The 21,174-nt window shown below is 44.1% G+C and overlaps 1 protein-coding gene across 3 annotated transcripts in view; it reads right to left on the bottom strand.

Annotated features, from left to right (window-relative positions):
* ARHGAP26 (Rho GTPase activating protein 26) overlaps window positions 1-21,174 on the bottom strand; it is an 899,552-nt gene that overhangs the window by 509,074 nt on the left and 369,304 nt on the right. The window contains exons 6-7 of one of the 3 annotated variants that reach the window (XM_073994505.1): window positions 6,766-6,892; window positions 4,870-4,995 (exon numbers count right to left, since the gene is read on the bottom strand). The exons of the other annotated variants lie outside the window; for them this stretch is intronic. The gene's annotated coding sequence lies outside the window, so the exon portion shown is untranslated. The remainder of the gene's footprint in view (window positions 1-4,869; window positions 4,996-6,765; window positions 6,893-21,174) is intronic. 3 annotated transcript variants of the gene reach the window in all.

The following is a 21,174-nucleotide window of genomic DNA, read 5'->3' as shown; positions in this document are numbered from 1 at the left end:
ACCGCCTGGGTGCCAGCAAACTCAGGAACAGAGTGGCATTGTCTGGCCAGCTGGGTTCCTGGAGAATGCCTCTGTACTGGCTTCCCGCAGGGGAGGAAGGCTCCTGGGGGCTGGCAGCAAAGCCTGTCCTGAAACACTTCCCAGATCCGCAGACTGCACCTCTCCTCTCCCTTGGAGGTCAGACTCTGCCTCTGACCTTTGGGATCCAAGTTTCCAAACTCCCTGCTTACACAGTCCCTGCCCCAAGACTGCCCAGAAGAGTGCAAAAGCCAGCCAGGCACAGTGCGTCATGCCTGTAATCCCAGCACTTTGGGAGGTCAAGGCAGGCAGATCACTTAAAGCCAGGAATTCGAGACCAGCGTGGCCAACATGGCAAAATCCTGTCTCTACTAAAAATACAAAAATTAGCTGGGCATGGTGGTACATACCTGTAGTCATAGCTACTTGGGAGGCTGAGGCGGGAGGACGCTGGAACCTGGGAGGCAGAGGTTGCAGTGAGCTGAGATGGCACCACTGCACTCCAGCCTGTGTGACAGAGCAAGACTCTGTCTCAAAAAAAAAAAAAAAAAAAAAAAAGAACGAAAGCCAAGCAAACCTACAAGCAGTGGCAGAAGCTTCTCCAAGGAGAAGGTTACTAATTCCAACTAGCCCGTTCGCCAAAGAACTGCCCAGTGTCTTTTCACACCCTCCATTTCAACTCTCAAAGCTGGGTCATAGGCAAGGTGAGGATCCCTGGTGTTTTCCATCACAATTCCTTCGCCTCAGACTCCACGTGGCTTCAGATTACATCACTTTTCTACTTTCTTTGCCGCTTTTGTGTTATGTTGGCCAACAACACTTCTCTTGGCTGCTGAGAACAGTCTAGTTGAGTCAGGGAAAAAAAAATCTAGGGTCTGCAGGACAGAAATTCAAGCATAATTGTTCTGGAGTAGTGGTCAAATACAGTGCGTCAGAATCACAAATGGCAGCAGCTCTAAAGCTTGACTGTGTTCAAGAGCCACTGAGGGACCTGTGGCAAAAGTCACCTGTTAAAAAGGAAGCCGTTGGCCGGGCACAGTGGCTCACGCCTGTAATCCCAACACTTTGGGAGGCCGAGGCGGGTGGATCACGAGGTCAGGAGTTCAATACCAGCCTGGCCAACACCGTGAAACGCCGTCTGTACAAAAATACAAAAAAATTAGCCAGGCGTGGTGACAGGCGCCTGAAATCCCAGCTACACTGGAGGCTGAGGCAGAAGAATCGCTTGAACCCGGGAGGTGGAGGTTGTGGTGAGCCGAGAACATGCCATTGCACTCCAGCCTGGGTGGCAAGAGTGAAACTCCATCCATCCACACCCTAGATAGAGCTGTCTATATAGTGGGTCTGGGGTATGGCCAAGGGACCTGCATTTTTAACAAGTCCTCAGGGGATTGGAGGCAGCCAGTTAGGGGACCACCCTGTGAGCTGGTTAATAACGCAGGTGTTTGGGGCTGGCCACACACCTACTGATTCAGAACTGGCAGCCCCGTGTGTGTCATATCCCCCAGAAAAACCCGGCACACAGCTCAGTTTGGGACCCACTGCTGCAGAAATTATCTCATTTCAGAAAAAATAAGCCAGGCTTATACTTTTAAGGTCCTCTTTCTCTCTGGCCACTTATAACTGCCTGAAAATCAAGGCACATTATTGCTGGCACAGAAACTGAAGGAAAACTTGCACGTGCCCCAGCAGCTGAGATCCTTAAACAAAAAGGACTACAGAAATGACAAGCATGATTGTAAGAATTGTACGCAGCTTTTCTTTCTTTTCCTGGGTATGGTAGGAATCTCCAAGGTCAATGTGGCCTCCTGGAGCTACCCACCTGGCTGGAAGACTGTCCCGCTCTGTGCTATTTGGGTTAGTAAGCAAGGCAGCCGCAGCCGTATCTGCCCGTCACCCAGGAGCCGGCGTGGCTGGCACGAGTCCTGAGTGGCTGCATATCGCCACCAGATGGGCTCCTCCATGCCAGGTGCCGGGTTGCTGCAGCTGCCGGGGAGTAGTCCGTCGGTAGGACTGTCTGCACCTGGATAGAATGATGTAACCTACAGGAACGCAAGATTCACAGGCGTGCAGACAAGCCTCAGAAAATTATCAGCCTCAGCTCCGAGTTACAGCTGATTCAGCTGCAATCTCTGTGGTCAGACTTGCCTGTTGAAGCACACTGCTTCTCCGGTGGACTGGATGGCGTCACTTGGAGTTTATGTTAAAGTTGAAGTCTCCCTCAAACTAATGTAACCCCTATTTCCCAGTCCTTGTAAGACAAGTGGAAATCATGGGCCAGGCTTAAGCTTAGCTGATGATCTGATCTCCCAACTGCATTGGGTGCCGCTGGGGTCACCTAAGCCATTGCTCCCTTTCACTCCTTCAACAAACATTTACTAAGTGTCAGAAATGATAGTAATCACAAACATTGTCTGAATGATTGCTGGGGTCAGGCATTGTGCTAGACTTGGCACCAGCATCTTCTTATTCAGTACTCACCAAGCCGAATAAGTTCGAGTTCATTTTACAGGTGAGGAAACCCAGCTTCCCGGAAGCAAAGCAGCCTGCCTAAGGCCCCACAACTAATGAGGGGTAAAGCCTCTCATCCATCCACTTGAACAACAAGCCTTACCCTCTCTGTGGGGTCTTCCCCATGGCCTGGCACTGAGCGTGTAGACACTGAATCAGCATACACAATGTCAGGTTGTGACTCCCCAGCCCCTCTGACTGGTCCCTTCCTCCTATCCATCAGCTGTCTCAGGTAGGCTCAACCCTACCATCCAGGGCTCCTTCTTGCTGCCTTATCACCACTCTGCTGACCTTCTCTGCACCCCTCTGACTTCTAATGCCTGGCCTCTTGAACCTGGTGTTCCTCAGAGTTCTTTGAGACTTAGCCCTCAGGACGTTTCTCCCAGGAAGTCTTCCCTGACCCACACCTCCTCCACATTTATGACTCCATTGTATGATCGCAGTGCATACCAAAGATGCCTTTGTCTCAACATGATATCCCATATTAGGTTGGAATTTTGGTTTCTATCTGTCAGTATCCTTCATTAAAATGGAGTTTCATGAAATTGGACAGCTGGCGCCACCACGATGCACGGCGCATGGCGGGTCCTCCATGGATGCTTGCCAGACCCAGCACAGCTGACTCACAGGCCTCAGGCACCAGGGCATGGGCAATAAAGACAGGGAACCTAATATTTTAACACAAGAAGGAAATACAACCTCACAAATGTCATAGTTGGAAGAGGGAAAAAGACAACTGAAATATGGTCACCAAAGAATACAGGGAAGTATATAACACACAGGCTTAACGCATGACCCTGTAGTCTGACCACCTGGGCTTGAGTCTTGGCTCCCTCACTTGAAACTAGTGAGATTTGGAGCAAGTTGTTTTACCTCTCTGAACCCAATTCTCTCATCCATAGAGTGGGAGTAGCTAATCTTACAGGGTTGTGTGAGGATGAGATAATTCGTGTGCAGTGTTGAAAACAGTACATTGTTCATGCTTGGATGTTATCTTATTTTTTGTTCACAATAAATGGATTTGCTAGAAAGGGGTGAGGGAGGAAACTGAGAAGAAACAACGGTCATAATATTTTATATTGAGGTGCAAACCACCAGGTCCAATTTTTTTAAACGCAGGTCAGAAGTTACCACCCAAAGGTGTACAGATTTTTTTAATTTTCAATGAGCTGCCTATTTAAAAATGAAGAAACTTTACATCATGAGAAAGAAATCCAGAGATCCGACTTCTGTTGAAAAACTGGATGACTTGGCAACTCTGAGCTTCTACTTCCCGTGGTAATAATTGTCGGGATTTGTGTATCACCGCCCACTTCAGAGTGTACATGTGCTCTCCAGCTCACGCGACCCCTCCAGGCCCTCTTGCTTCTTACCTGGCCTGCTTCATGCTATAGGCATTTGAGTTTATGACCTCAGCAAGAGATGAAGTCTTCACAATAATAATATACACAGTTTTCCTCTGCTCAGAACCTCCTCATACCTCTTTGGTGTGTCTATCATAAAAACCAAACTTTAACTGCTCCCTCCTCCATCTGGGAACCCATCTCGCCTCATTTTCTATGACTCCCCATCCATCCTCCCTCCCCACCAGGCTGCCCCCTGCCCCCCTCCCACCCCAGCTCCTCCCCGCTATGGGGCTGGCATGGCCTCTCCCTCCCCTCTGCTTTCCCAAGTCCCCCTGCCCTGTGAAGGTTTAGCTCGTGTCCAGACACCCTAATGAGCTTCTTCCCCACTCCCTAGCCCACAGGTGGTCTCCCTTTTCCAGGCTTGCACTGCCCTTCGGACAAGGGTAACTACTATTACAGTATGGCTGTGTCTTCTTAGTCTTTACTCTGAAAAGAAGCCTGTTCTTATCTATGCAGTTTCTCTCCTTTTTCCCTGCCCCTTGGGGCTTCTGTCCTTGCTGGGCCTGTTCCTGAAATTTTGTGATTTACAACAAAACCAGAATGGGATGGGGAGAAATTGGACAAGAGGTATGGGAGACAAGGGGAAAAGGAAATGAAAACGAGGGCAAACTGAGGGTGTGCTGTTGAGAGTGAAAAAGAAGGCAGGAGGCCCTGCAACAGCAGCTGGGTGGGAGGGAATGGGAGAGGAAGCTGGGGAGGGGACGTGTGCAGCATTGCGTGGCTCCCAGCTTCCTTGTATTTACCCATGCTGTCAGAACCATGTCGTGTGGGCCCTCTTTAGTCTGTTTCTAGGCAGCAACCCTGCCTTTTACAGAGGACTGGAAGCTCTGTGAGGGCTGACAAATTATTACTATTTAGTGCTCCTTACATCCCTCAGAGCCTTCGGCCCAGGGCTGAGCCCAGGGACTGCACACATTCATGCAGAATGACTGACCTCAGAATCCCCAGGTGTCGTCAGGCAAATGACCTATAGGCTCTTCGAATTCACCTCCTGGCAGAAGTGTGATGAGATCAGATACCACCATGGTTTTAAGTCCCAGAGAACAACCAGGAAGATGCTCTGGAGGAGAGAGCAGCAGTTATCGAGAGGGAGTAAACATGGCAATCACCTGAGAGGGGAGGGGTCTCGTTAAACCAGAGATTGCTGGACTCCACGCCCAGAGCTCCAGATTCAGCAGGTCTGGGCTGGAACCCCAGAATGTGCTTTTCTAACAACTTCCCAGGTGATGAGGATACAGCTGGTCGGGCAGCCACTCTTTTGAGAAACCTAGCTCTAGACTTCAGGGCTGAGGTCTGATCCAAAGCCACATCATCCTGCCACTCTACTAGAAGGAAAGTGACATCCCCTCCCTTTCTAGCGACTGTTCTCTCTTCATAATCCAGCACTCATTCAACCGGCCTCAGAGCTTTATGGAGATTGTAGATGCTCATGGCTGAGTGGAGGGTGTCCTCTTGTGGCCCAAATAGAAAATTACCTGAACTGCAGTGACCTCACTCTCAGCCTTAACAGTTTGCCAAACATTGAATTTTATCTGCCTGACAAAAGATTCAGGGAAACGGGATGTTCACCATTCACCCGATCTGGTCCACTGTAGAGGAGGGGCCAAGGGTCTGCTCAGAGTGAGATGCGTCAAATACTTGGCCCAAAAAGTGTCCAAGGACCGCAGAAATTATTTGTTCTCATGACTTTGGGATTTTGTAGGTTGGGAAGGTGTCTTAGAAGAATAGTCTAAACCCAGATACTCACAAAATTCTCTATTGAAGGATACACCTTTGACACATGAGTTAGAAGTAAACAATCTCAAAGCCTTGGAAACACCATGTGACTAAGAAGGGACCTTAGAATGGCTTTGAACCATGTTTGGATTTGTTCCCTGAACTTTCCTGAAACGAGAAAGCTGGCATCATGAACTGTGGGCTAGTGTAAGAACACTGGAGCAATTGTCACCAGCTCCGTCACCAACCAATCTGGTGCAAGCCAGTCCCTTCTCAGGATTTAGCAGCCGTTCCAACACCGTTCTGTGATTCACTGCCACCTACCGCTCAGGCCCGGAATGAGCAGTATTTGGTAACCAGGACACAGGGGCAGTGGAACGGCACTTCTCAGAGTTTGGCTTGTATTAGAATCACCTGGAAGGCTTGTTAAACTGTAGATATAGGGGCTTTACCCCCAGAGATTTGACTCAATAGAATTGGGGTAGACCTGAGAATTTGCTCTTCTTGTAAATTCTGGGTGACACCAATGTTGCTGGCCAGAAGATGCCTCTTTGGATAACATTTGTAATTCTCCTACCACACACTTGCTGAGCTTGATTATTAATCAGTCACATCTGTAAGTGATCAAGAGCCACTAATGCAGGATGTCTCAACCTGGGCCCGATTGATATTTTGACCTGGCAATTCTTTGTTGTGGGGGTAGCTTGTCCTGCACATTATAGGACTTTAGCAGCATCCCTGGCCTCTACCTACTTGATGCCAGTAGTAGCCACTTCCCCCAGGTTTTGATAATTAAATATGTCTCAGACATCACCAGATGGCCCTGGGAGGCAAAATTCTCCCATTTGAGAACCACCTGTCTAAAAAGTGGGACTATTTTCCTCTTCCATTTGACAGACTGTGAGGGTATCTTCAAGCATTGCCTTACCTAGGATACTGACATATAATAAGCTCTCAGTTGTTTGTGTTTAAACAACAGAAAAAAATAGACTACCTATCTTGAGTGCTTAGTATGTGTGAGTTACTGTGCTAACACTTTTTAGTATGTAATCAATATTTTTTAAATCTCTGATATATTTTACATTCTTGTTTTTGTACTTAGTGTGTATCTTACCTTTACAGCAGATCCTAATTTGCAGTAGCCTCCTTTCCAGTGCTCCAGAGACATGCAGCTGCCACACTGGATCCTGCAGGGCTAGACTCTGAGCCCAGATTCTGCCTCTGCCCAAATGGCTTCCAGCCTTTAGATGTGAAACAACACGTGCCAATTTTACTTCAATGTCCTTCCATTCCTGTCCTTACTTCAGCTATTTTATCAGACTCACATACCTATTCATGTACTTTGCAATCAGTCCTTGGAATAGTTCCACATAGTTTAAAATAAGGTCTGCAGTTTTATAAAATTTATCAAACAGCAGAATACCTCATCTGGTGGCCAGACTGTGTTGACTATTATCATATTTTAGTTCTGAGAGCTTTTCAAGGGGCTGTTTTCCAAAAACAGTCTGTGTTTATGCATGCTAATCCTATCCAATGCTAATCACTGATGCACAAGTTCAATCACACTCTCCCATTTTTTGGTTTATCTCACAATATCCAGGAGTGTTCTTCTCCATTCAGAGATTCTGCCTTTTCATTAGTCCTATGTGATGTTTCTCCCTGTCATTCCTCATGTTATCCTTAGTAAATGTTTCTGATCACTTACGGAACCAATTATTCTCTAGAAAATTTGCAGTGAACCCTTTAGTCTTACCACATTTGTTCATTCAAATTTTACAGGCAAGAAAATCAAGATAGACTTAATTACTAAGGTCAACCTTTAAAACCTTTAAGTATTATGCCAATAAAAAGTAGTCACGAGTTAACCCTAATGAAATGTTTCCTGTGAGCCATGCCCTGTGCTCAGCTCTTAACATGCATTGTTTACTTATCCTAATAGGCCTATGAGGTAGGTGCTGGGATGATCGCCATGTTAGAGGCAGGGTAAGAAGGCACAGAGAACTTAAGTAACTTGCCCAAAGTCACCCAGCTAGCAACTGGCAGGGCTGGGGCTCATATCAAACTGTGGATGATGATATAGTTGGTCCTCTAACCTCTATACTCCATTGCCAGGAAAGATGATTTACAAAAGTTCTTGTTAGGCCTTCTCTTGATGAGGAAGAATATATATATACATATATCTCCTGGTATTCTAGGAACTGCCTCTGAAGCAAGGTGCGAAGACTTCTTAGGATGCAGTGCTTTTGACTTGAACAGGGGGCTGAGTTCCCATCAGAAGCTTGAACCAAGATGTCACATCAGAAACCTTCAGAATCCAGTGCCAGGAGAGCACCGGGTTCAAGAGTGAATGGGAGTATGGATGTGGAAGTGGCAAGTGAAGATGATTCCTTCAAGAAGATAGGCTACAGCAGGAGAGAGAGAGGAAGGATGGGAACTGAAGGGAGGCAGGGCTTAAGGGAGGGTTGTGCTTTCTCTGTATTAATTTGCTTTGTTAACTACTTGAGCATATTGCAATGGTGATGGGGGAAAAATTAAGAGCTGAAGGCACAGGAAAGCATAGGGGGGCAGATAGAAGCTGAATCAGCAAGGACCCCGAAGAGTCTGCTCGCGAAGACATTTGAAGCTCATGTCGGGAGACATGTTTGCTGGGTCTGACACGAAAGCCTGCTCATATCTGCATCACTCTCTGGCTTCCCACTATCACTGCCTGACAATCTACGGCTATCAAAGATTCCCAGAGCCAAGTGGCTTGGAAGCTGTTTACAGTCAGAAACATTTTCCCTCCACTGGGCACCACTTCTTATCCTTTTAAGTGAGGAAATACAAAATGCATGATATCAGAACATATATCCTGGGGCAGCCCCCTATGTAGGTGATATGATTTGATGCAAAGGACATTAATCTGCTTCTTCCTAAAATAGTTCCCATCAGCTTTCCTCAGACCTTGAACTATTCTGTTGGGATTACCTTCCTAAAGTGTCCTGTTAAAATACAAACAGGTCAAAACGATCTCGAAAAGGACACCCATGCTCATTGCAGCGTTATTCACAATGGCCAAAAAGGTGAAAGCAATCCTGGTGTCCATTGACAGATGAATGGACAAATAAAATGTGGCATATATGTACAGTATTATTCACCCCTAAAAGGAAGGCAATTCTGACACACACTACAACATGGGTGAACCTTGAGGACACTATGCTAAGTGAAGCGAGCCACCACAGAAGGACAAATACAGTATGATCCCATATATAGGAGGTACCTAGTCAAATTCAGAGGCAGAAAGCAGAGTGGTGGCTGCCAGGTCTGGGGGAAGGGGAATGGGAAGTTACTGTATAGTTAAGTGTGGAGTTTAAACCTAGGAGGATGAAAAGAGAACCGGAAACGGATGGTGGGGATAGTTGCACAAGAATGTGAATGAACTTAACACCACTAAACTAACCGTACATTTAAAATGGAGAAGTTTATATTATGTGTATTTTTCTGCAATTAAACAAAACATTGGGTGATTTAAAGGGGCTGCCTGATCAATACCCAAACTATTATTAGTTTGGCTCAGCTTTCCTGTTAAGGCCACTTTGCCCAGAGCAGGACTCTAAGGAGCCAGGGCTGGGAGGAGCTGGAGATGGAGAGGTGACAGGCATGAGGTCAGTAATTCACAGGGCGCTGGAATGCGTTTTGACAAAGGCCAGGTGTCGGTTCCCGTCCTGACCTGCAGGGGGCACTCCGTTGAGTCCTGGGAAACAGGAGGAGAACGGGAAGCCTAGAAAGCCCTGGGAGCTCCTTGAGCGACAGGGAAGCCTCTGTCTACCCGGACTTTTACTGAAGCCGCCGGCGTCATGATACTATACAGTGGTTATTCTTAGGCCCCGAGAGTCAGCAAAACCGCTTGTTTGGAAAACCTTCTCCCGGGTCGCCCCTCGCAGGCTGTGTAAGGGGGGGCCCCGCCCCTCCGTGTCCCGGATGGGTGTGAGGATGGCGGGGCCGCGCCCCCTGCTGGCCGCCCGCTCAGCTGCGCCGTCGCCGCCTCCGCCATCAGCCCTTGGGAAAGAAAGCCATTTTGGTCACAGGAAGCAACGTTTTCAACTTCTCTCATTAATGAGAAAGCCAGAATTGTGATACTCGAATGGGAATACTCGAGGAAGGAATAAATTACATTTCCATGCAGCCCCGGCTCGAGTCCCAAGCTGAACAGATGCTATTTTTATCAAATACTTTCTATTCTGTGACGTGCTCTGCCAACTTTCTATTATTAGACAAATCAGGAAAAGTCTGATTTCTCTCCCTTCTGCCTTCTCCTTCCCGCTTTTGTGGGAGGGTGGTGGTTTGGGTGGAGACTCTGTCCTGTCCATAGAAGGTAAGTGACAAGGAAATGGCAGCCACCTTGAAAACTTGCCTTGATGCCAGCGTGTCCCAGAAATGTCCTTTAAAATGACATCTCATCCAGACGTCACCCCATCCCAGATGGCATAGCTGATGGAACAGGAAAAAATACATATTTTAGAGTATTTACAGCATCTTTTTCCCCTGCCCCGACTTCCTTCCTGTGAAGGAGGAATTAGTCTTCACTAGCCAAGTTCTGGAGTATTTCTTTTTCCTTTTTCTTTTTTTTCTTTTTTCTTTCTTTCTTTTTTTTTTTAATTGAGATAGTGTCTTGTTGTGTCGCCTAGGCTGGAGTGCAGTGGCGCCATCATAACTAACTACAGCCTTGAATTCTTGGTCTCAAGTGATCCTCCTGCCTTAGCCTTCAAAATGCTGGGATTACAGGCGTGAGCCTTTGCACCTGGCCCTGGAGTATTTCTTGTGCATAATAAGGGAAAATGTGAGAAAGAATTCTGAATTGTACCATGGGTAGGATGGGTTGATGGGTCTACCTAAGAGAAGGCAGGGAGTTACCTACTAAGGAAAGCAGAATGGATCAGAGGGCAAGAGAGAGAATAAGAGAAATGAGCCAGGGATGAGCTGGGTTTGGGAGAATTCAAGAGATAAATTAAGGAGGACTGAAGTAGCGGCTGGGCTGTTGATATGGTTTGGCTGTGTCCCCACCCAAATCTCATCTTGAATTGTAGTTCTCATAATCCCCACGTGTTGTGGAAAGGACGTAGTGGTAGGCAATTGAATCATGGGGGCAGTTACCCTGTTCTGTGAGGGAGATGCGCAAAGGGAAAAGAAAAGACACACACACAATACCTTTAAGGGTAAGCAACCTTTATTCCATGTAAATGGCAATGCAGATATAATAAGCAAATGATATAATCAAATTGCAATGAGAAGGGGAGAAGGGAGAAGATATACATAGAGAGAGAGAGAGAGAGAGAGAGAAAGAGAGCCTGGACTACTGGGAGGCTAGAAGTTAATGGCAAGGGGATGCCAACTTTCGCCCCACTTCTCCCATCAACATAGACTATATATATACACACACACTCACCAGACGATGGAGGATTCATCACCAGACCAGAAGCAACAGCCTGGGCTCCGGAGTCGGCCACTCATCCATGAACAGATGAGGAGAGGTCTCATGAAGCTTCGGCATGGTCTGGGACCCTAGCTCTTTTTGTAATGAGTTACTTGGCATGAGGCCCAGTCACGAGGTCCCTTCATGACTGGACTCAAGGAACACAAAAAGGTCAACTTGTTTTTGTAATTGTTTGTTGTTTTTCAATAACTAACGTACAGGAACAGATTTCTCCGAAACCTTCTGGAAGAATGTCTCAAGGGGCTCATGCAACCTGTTCCAGGACTTGGTGACCATTGTTTGTGTCCACGTTCAATTGAGTTCAAATTTAAGATTTAACTTTTCCTCCACACACCCCCATGCTGTTCTTGTGATAGCGAGTGAGTTCTCATGAGACCTGATGGGTTTATGAAAATCTTTTCCCCTTTGCTTGGCACTTCTCCTTCCTGCCACCATGTAAAGAAGGATGTGGTTGCTTCCCCTTCCTCCATGACTGTAAAGTTTCCTGAGGGCTTCCCACCCCTGTGGAACTGTGAGTCAATCAAAACCTCTTTCCTTTATAAATTACACAGTCTCAGTCAGTTCTTCATAGCAGTGTGAGAATGGACTAATACAGAGGTCATGAGGAGGACTTGAGAAAGAGACAAGAGAAGAGGATTCTTCAGAAATGTTGGTGTTATGGATGGAACCCAAACTCCACCCTTTGGCGTTTTTAAGAGATTTCAGTAAAGACATAAATTGGTTTAAAAACTGTGTTTTGATCAAGCATAGTGGCTCACTCCTATAATCCTAGTACTTTGAAGAGGCCAAGGTGGGAAGATTGCTTGAGGCCAGGAGTTTAAGACCAGCCTGGGCAACACAGCAAGACTCTGTCTCTCAAAAACAAATTAAAATTAGCCTTGTGTGGTGGCATACACCTGTAGTCCCAGCTACTCAGGAGGCTGAGGTGAGAGGATCACTTAAGCACAGCAGTTCATGGCCTTAGTGAACTGCTAAGTGCATGATTGTGCCATTGCACTCCAGCCTGAGCAATACAGCAAGACCCCCAACTCATAAATAAATAAATATGTTTTGTATGATGATCTGGTGTTTATTCAAAGCAGCCTGGACTACTGGGAGGCTAGAAGTTAATGGCAAGGGAATGCCAACTTTCACCCCACTTCTCCCATCAACATAGACTATAGTCCAGATATTTTAAACTAGTATCCTATAGGGTAGCTGGGTATGGACCCCAGAGGCATTTTATTTGGCTAGTTGAGGCATTTTATTTGGCTAGTTGAGAGTTAAAATTTTTTTGAACCAACAATTGAAAATTGGGATTTCACATTTTAAAAGCCTGCATTTCCTTTCCTACTTCTTTTGAAAAAAATGGAAAAATTTAGCAACATGAGGCCCTTATTACCACAAGGCAAAAATGGGCTCATGCTTTCTATTTAACCTCAGTGCCCACCCCTCACATAAGGCATGTATATGCATGTATACCCGGCCCACTGCCTCCATTTGCAGGTGTACCTTGGAGATATTGTGAGTCTAGTTCCAGACTGCCACAGTAACGCAAGTATTGCAACAAAGTGAATCATACAAATTTTTGGTTCCCAGTGCATATGAGAGTTTTGTTGACACTATACTGTAGTCTAGTAAGACTGCAACAGCATTATGTCTAAAAATGTACATACCTCAATTAAAAGTACTGCTAAAATAATGCTAATTATCTGAGCCTTCAGTGAGTTATAATCTTTTTCCTGGTGGAAGGTCTTGCCTTGATGTTGATGGTTACTGACTGATCAGACTGGTGGTTGCTGAAGTTTGAGATAGCTGTGGCAAGTTATTAAAATATGACAGTAATGAAGCTTGCCATGTCAATGGACTCTTCCTTTCACAAAGTATTTCTCTGTGCCATTTTTGATAGCATTTAATGACAGCAGAACTTCTTTCAAAAGTGGAGTCAATCCTCTCAAATGCTGCTTCTTCTTTATTAACTAAGTTTATGGAATATTCTAAATCCTTTGTTGTCATTTCAACAATGTTCACAGCATCTTTACCAGGAGTAGAGTCCATCTCAAGAAATCACTTTCTTTGCCCATCCGTAAGAAGCAGCCCCTCTTTCATTCAAGTTTTATCATGAAATTTGTATTAGCGTTCTCTAGAGAGGCAGAACTTATAGGATAAATGTATAAATGAAAGGGAGTTTGCTAAGGAGTATTGATCATGCGATCACAAGGTGAAGTGCCACAATAGGCCATCTGCAAGCTGAGGAGCAAGGAAACCAGTCCAAGTCCCCAAACCTCAAAACTAGGGAAGCTCACACAGACACACCCAGGAACAATACTTTGCATCCTTCAATCCAGTCAGTGAACACTCAATATTAGCCATTACAAGATTGAAACAATTCAGGCACATCTTCAGGCTCCACTTCTAATTCTAGTTTTCTTTCTGTTTCCAGCACATTTGCAGTGACTTCCTCTAGTGAAGTCTTGAACTCCTCTAAGTCATCCGTGAGGGTTAGAATCAACTTCTTCCAAACTCCCACTAATGTTGATATTCTGACCTCCTCCCATGAATCATGAATGTTCTTAAGGGCATCTAAAATGGTAAATTCTTTCCAGAGGGTTTTCAATGGATTTTGCCCAGATCTATCAGAGAAATCACTATCCGTAACAACTATATAGCCTTCAAAAATGCATTTCTTAAGTAATAGGACTTGAAAGTTGAAATGACGACTTCTTTTTTTTTTTTTTTTTTTTTTTTTTGAGACGGAGTCTCGCTCTGTCGCCCAGGCTGGAGTGCAGTGGCCGGATCTCAGCTCACTGCAAGCTCCGCCTCCCGAGTAGCTGGGACTACAGGCCCCCACCACCTCGCCCGGCTAGTTTTTTGTCTTTTTTTTTTAGTAGAGACGGGGTTTCACCGTGTTAGCCAGGATGGTCTCGATCTCCTGACCTCGTGATCCGCCTGTCTCGGCCTCCCAAAGGAAATGACTTCTTGATCCATGGACTACAGAATGGATGCTGTGTTAACAAGCATGAAAATATTACTCTCCTTATACATCTCTGTCAGAGCTTTTGAGTGACTAGATGCATTTGCCAATAAGAAGTAATATTTTGAAAGGAATCCCTTTTTTTTCCTGGAGTAGTAAGTCTCAACAGTGGGCTTAAAATATTCAGTAAACATGCCACAAACAGATGTGCTGTCATTCAGGCTTTGTTATTTCATTTACAGAGCACAGGCAGAATAGATTTAGCACAATTCTTTGTTTTGAGACAGGGTTTCACTCCTGTCACCCAGGCTGGAGTGCAATGGTGTGATCTTGACTCACTGCAACCTCGGCCTCCCAGGCTCAGGCAATTCTCCTGCCTCAGCCTCCTGAGTAGCTGGGACTACAGGCACACTTCACCACACCTGGCTAGTTTTTGTATTTTTTTGTAGAGATGGGGTTTCACCCTGTTGCCCAGGCCGGTCTCAAATTCCTGAGCTCAAGTGATCTGCCTGCCTCGACCTCCCAAAGTGCTGGGATTACAGGCATGAGCCACTGTGCCTGGCCTGGGTTTAGCATAATTTGTAAGCGTCCTTAAATTTTCTGTATGGAAAATGAGCAATTGGCTTCAACTTAAAGCCACCAGTTGCATTAGCCCCTAATAAAACAGTCAGCCTATCCTTTGAAGCATTGAAGTCAGGCATTGCTTTCTCCTCTTGAGCTATAAAAGTGTTAGATGGCATCTTACTCCGATAGATTGAACATTGAAATTCTGTTGTTTAGTGTAGCCACCACCATCCATAATCTTAGCTAGATCTTCTGGACAACTTGCTGCAGCTTCTACATGAGTGCTTGCTGCTTCACCTTGCACTTTATGTTGTGGAAATGGCTTATGTCCTTAAATTTCATGAACCAACCTCTGCTAGCTTCTAATTTTTCTTCTGTAGCTTCCTTACCTCTCTCAGCCTTCATAGAATTGAAGAGAGTTAGGGCCTTGCTCTGGATTAGGCTTTAACTTAAGGGAAGGTTGTTACTGCTTTGATCTTTTATCCAGACCACTCCAACTTTCTGCATATCAGCAATAAGGCTGTTTTACTCTCATATCATTTGCTCGTTCACTGGAGTAGCGCTTTTAATTTCCTTCAAGAACTTTTCCTTTCCATTCACAACTTGGCTACCTGTTTGGCACAAGAGGCCTCTATTTTGGCCTGTCTTGGCTTTTCCTCATGCATTCCTCACTGAGCTTAATCATTTCTAACTTTCGATTTAAAGTGTGGGATGTGCCACCCTTGCTTTCACTTGAACACTTAGAGGACATTGTAGGGTTATTGATTAGCCTAATTTCAATATTGCTGTGTCTCAGGGAATAAGGAGGCCTGAAAAGAATGTGAAAGATGGGGAATGGCTGATTGGTGGAGAAGTCAGAACACACAACATTTAGCAATTAACTTCGCCATCTTATATGAGCACAGTATATGGCACCCCAGAATGATTACAAGAGTAATGTCAAAGATCACTGATCACAGTTTACTGTAACAAATATAATAATAATGAAAAAGTTCGAGATATTGTGAGAATTACCAAAATATGATCCAGAAACAAAAAGTGAGTACATGATGTTGGAAAAATGGCACCTAAAGACTTCCTCAATGCGGGGCTACCACGAACCTCCAATTTGTAAAAAAAGATAATATCTGCAAAGTGTAGTAAAGGAAACTGCAATAAAATGAAGCATACCTGTCTATTTTCTACCATCTGGTAATGGCAGACTAAATTCAGACCTACTGTCCTGCTGAGGACAATTAGAAAAGTGGGAAAAAATAAAAATAAGATCTGCTTGAAAACATCAGAGTTAAAAAGATAATGAAGAATCACCAACGAAGATCTGGAGAAAGATGGGTATTCAAGGAGGCAAGCCCAATAAGTGGGCCTCTTTTCCCCTTGGGACATTTGCTGCTTCTGGGAATGACAACTAAGAACTGGAGAGATGGTCAGGCATGGCGGCTCACACCTGTAATCCCAGCACATTGGGAGACCAAGGCAGGCGGATCATTTGAGGTTAGGAGTTTGAGACCAGCCTGACCAGCCTGACCAACATGGTGAAACCCCATCTCTACTAAAATACAAAAAAAAAAAAAAAAATTAGCCAGGTGTGGTGGTCGGTGCCTATAATCTCAACTACTCGGTAGGCTGAGGCAGGAGAATCGCCCAGGATCCCAGGAGGCAGAGGTTGCAGTGAGGCGAGATCATGCCACTGCACTCCAGCCTGGGCGACAGAGTGCAGAGCGAGACTCCCTCTCGATTAAAAAAAAAAAGAAGAACTGAAGAGACTAAGCAGAACCTGGGCAGCTTTGCGTGGCCGCATGAACACAAGTTGGAATCCAGTGCTCACCAAAGGAGAGGGCAGACATACAACCCCCCATGGCAGGCTAGGACCCTGAAAGTCTTCATCTTGAGACTGAATGAAAAAATTAGCCCAATGTGGTAGCATGGTGGCATGTGCTTGTAGCCCCACGTACTTGGGAAGATCCCTTGAGCCCAAGAGTTCAAGGCTGCAGTGACCTATGTTTGTGCCACTGGACCTATGTTGTCAAGCCTGGGCAGCAAAGTGAGACCCCATCTCCAAAAAAATTTTAAAAAGAGAAAAGACTGGATGACTTGGATAGAAGTAGATGAGATTTTGTAGGGCCTCAGCTGAGATCCAATTAGCTTAATTCTTCAAATTGGATAAAGGTGATCCCAGGTCTTTGCCTCCCCAGGTACCTTGCAAAAGCAAATATAAATACAGTCGACCTTTGAACAACATGGGTTTGAACTATATGGCTCATTCTTACATGGTTTTTTTGTTTGTTTGTTTGTTTGTTTTTGGAGACGGAGTCTCGCTCTGTCGCCCAGGCTGGAGTGCAGTGGCCGGATCTCAGCTCACTGCAAGCTCCGCCTCCCAGGTTTACGCCATTCTCCTGCCTCAGCCTCCCGAGTAGCTGGGACTACAGGCGCCCGCCACCTCGCCCTGCTAGTTTTTTGTATTTTTTAGTAGAGACAGGGTTTCACCGTGTTAGCCAGGATGGTCTCGATCTCCTGACCTCGTGATCCGCCCGTCTCGGCCTCCCAAAGTGCTGGGATTACAGGCTTGAGCCACTGCTCCTGGCCTGTTTGTTTGTTTTTTGACAGAATTTCACTCTTGTCACCCAGGCTGGAGTGCAATGGCACGATCTTGGCTTACTGCAACCTCCGCCTCCCAGGTCCAAGCAATTCTCCTGACTCAGCCTCCTGAGTAGCTGGGATTACAGGTGCCTGCCACCACACTGGCTAATTTTTGTAGTTTTAGTAGAGACAGGGTTTCACCATGTTGATCAGGCTGGTCCCGAACCCCTGACCTCAGGTGACCCGCCCGCCTCAGCCTCCCAGAGTGCTGGGATTACAGGCATGAGCCACCGCACCCGGCCCATACATGGATTTAAAAAATAAATATAGTCAGCCCACTCTTCTCTAGCTATGAAAGTCCTAGATGGCATCTTATTCCAATAGAAGGCTGTTTTGTCTACACCGGAACTCTGTTGTTTAGTGTAACCACCGCCATCCATGATCTCAGCTCGATCTTCTGGATAACTTGCTGCAGCTTCTACATCAGCACTTGCTGCTTCATCTTATACTTTTATGTTATGGAAATGGTTTATTTCCTTGAACTTCATAAACCAACCCCTGCTGGTCTGCAATTTTTCTTCTACAGTTTCCTTGGCTCTCTTAGCCTTCATAGAATTGAAGAGAGTTAGGGCCTTGCTCTGGATTAGGCTTTGGTGAATTCTGCATCTGCAACCAAACATAAATATAGAAGACAGTAGTTGCAGGATGCCAAATTCACTTATATATGGAGGGCCAACATTTTATATCCATGGATTCCACAGGGCTGACTGTGGGAATGAAAGCTACATGGATTTTGTTATCTGCAGTAGGTCCTGGAACAAATCCTGCCGTGGATACTGAGGGATGACTGTACTCTCAGGAGGAATATAACACAATAAGTTTTACATTACTTCAACCAACAACTTTTCATATATAATTTTAGCACACAAGAGAATAACCAGGCACATAAAGAAATAAGAAAACACGAGATCCAGTAGAAACAACTACAGTAGAAACAATCCCACAGAACTCCAGTTAATGGATTTATCAGATACATACTTTAAATTAATTATGTTTACTACATATTATCCTTACTACATAAGGAGATAAAAGACAATATCAACAAATTTGGCAGAGGACTGAAAACTTTAAAACAGGGTGAAAAAGATTTAAAAAATAACCAATGAGAAATTTAGAATTTAAAAATGTACTAACGAAAGCGAAGAGCTCAGTGGATGCTCTTTACTTGGTTTAACAAAAAAATTATACACAGCTGTAGGGAAAATTGATGAACTGGAAAGTAGATTAGAAGAAAACATCAGGATGAAACATGGAGAGACAAAAGGATAGCAATGCTACAGAGAGGAAGAGATATGGAGATAAAATGAGAATTAAAATTTCAGAAGGAGAAGAGAAAGAGAATGGTGCAGCACCAATATTTGAAGAGAAAATAGTTGAAAAATTCCCAAAATTGATTAAAGACAACAAGCCACAAATCTCAGAAACCCTGGGAGCTGCAAGCAGGAGAAATTTTTAAAAGCCCCACCTAGGTGTATCACAATAAGATAGATGAAGACAAAGGAAAAAACAAGTTACAAGCGGCTGTCATTACTTGAAAAAATGTAAGAGACTGTTAGCTTACCTCTTGATAGAAACAATGGAAACTAGAAATTAGTGGAATTTAAATGTCTTTGAAGTGCTGAAATAAAATAACTGTCAACTTTAGAATTCTATGTCCAGTGAAAATAGCCTTCATTAATAAAAGTGCAATTAAGACATTTTCGGGATTCTTTGCTAGCATCAAATACTAAAGGATGTTCTTTAAGCAGAAGGAAGATGATTAAGAATAATAGGTTATACAGATGCAGAAAGAAATGAGGTCCAGCATGAAGGTCTATTTGAGGAAATCTAAATGAATTATACCGTATGAAACAATATAACACACTGCTGAAGATTTAAAAAATTAAAATATATTAAAAGTGCATACAAATCAGGAGAAGAAGTAAATGAATTGAAACGTTCTGAGGTCCTTGTATTTAGAGGAAGAAATGAAAGTACCAATTAACACTATTAGCCTTTGCTAACTCAGAGACGCATACTGTGATCTATAGGATAACCTCTAAAAGACTACTAAAAAGATATGCAACTTCCAAAACAATGGAAGCAAAAACAATATTTTCCAAAAGCAGGCAAAAAGTGAGGATAAAGAGAACAGAGAGCACGTGGGACAATTGAAAACAATAACACGCTATATTTAAATTCAAATATATCAGTAATTACACTAAATGTAAATAAAATAGTTCAATTAAAATCAAAGATTGAATTGGATAAAAATCTGCATACTGTTTATAAGAAACATACCTAAGACATTTGTATTATAATGTTGAAATTAAAGAGTGGAAAAATATAAATATTAACAAAAATATATTAATGTTATCTATATTAATATTAGACAAAGTAGACTTTAAGGCAAAAAGCATTATCATAATGATAAAAAATTTAATTCATGAGAAAGTACAATGATTATAAAACTTGTACACATAATATAGCTTCAAAAATATAAAACTAAGATTGACAAAACTGAAAGATGTGAACAGATACATGAGTAAGAATATAGATTATTTAAACATGATTAGCAAACTCGACTTAGTGGACATGGACTACTACATCCAACAATTATAGAACTCATGTTCTCCAAATATGACTCTCTACTTTCCAAGCAAATAATAGGATTGAAATTCTGCACCTCATTTTATGTTGTATACCCATATGACTCGCTTTGGCCAATAAAATATGAATAGAAATAATTACTAGTGTATTAGTAAACATATCTTCTTTTTTTTTTTTTTCTCAAAAGCAGAAATCCTTCAGTCCAGTTCCTTGAGTGAGGATGATACAGAATGGAGCTTCCCAACCCACCTGCAAATGGACAGACATGCCCATCTGTGAGTGAGAAATGAGCCTTTGTTATTTTAAGCCACTGAGATGTGGGGATTATTTATGATCACAGTCGTGTCACCCTTTTTTGTATTAATACACATAGAAAAAAAGATGGGCTGTTTTCCAGGCACAGAGGTGAGCCTGTTTTGAAAGAATATGGTATAATACAGTCCTGGTGAGTTCACTGGCTTATGTCCCAGGGAGATGGGCATAGGAATTGTGGCTGAGGCAGAGAAAGCAGCTCCCAAGAAGAGCTTATGAAGATTGGCTAGAGGCAAGTTTTAAAGGGACATGGATTTCACAGTAAATATTGGATATTTACTGGATATATCCTACAAGTTGAAGGATCTCCAGAAGTTGGTGACTGACTTGACTACTGATAAGAACGGAGATGAACCAGGAAGAAGCTGATCAGTGTGAAAGGGTGGAATTAGGTAGAGAGCTACTACCAATGAACACATTACAGGTTTTGTTTTTGTTTCTCACTCTCTAGAGGTAGACATTATTAAGAATTTGGTGAGGGCCAGGCATGGTGGCTCACACCTGTAATCCTAGCACTTTAGGAGGCCAAGGCAGGTGGATCACAAGGTCAGGAGATCAAGACCATCCTGGCTAACACGGTGAAACCCCATCTCTACTAAAAATACAAAAAATTAGCCGGGCGTGGTGGCGGGTGCCTGTAATCCCAGCTACTCAGGAGGCTGAGGCAGGAGAATGGCGTGAACCTGGGAGGCGGAGCTTGCAGTGAGCCGAGATCACGCCACAGCACTCCAGCCTGGGCGACAGAGCGAGACTCCGTTTTTTGTTTGTTTGCTTGTGTGTTTTTTTTTTTTTTTTAAAGAATTTGGTGAGAATTTCTCCAGCAACTGCATGCACATGCAAACACACACACACATACACACACACACACACACACACACACCAATTTAAAAAAACACACATTGCATCAATCATATTCTACCTGCAATTCTGAAAAAAATTCCAGTTGATAATATATCCATGGTTGTTTTCCATGTTACTACAAAGAGATTTGCCTT

Source organism: Macaca fascicularis, chromosome 6 (genome assembly GCF_037993035.2).
Source record: "Macaca fascicularis isolate 582-1 chromosome 6, T2T-MFA8v1.1".
Lineage (NCBI taxonomy): Eukaryota > Metazoa > Chordata > Mammalia > Primates > Cercopithecidae > Macaca > Macaca fascicularis.
Note: the sequence above shows the minus strand (reverse complement) of the source record. Positions and strands in the feature narration are given on the sequence as shown.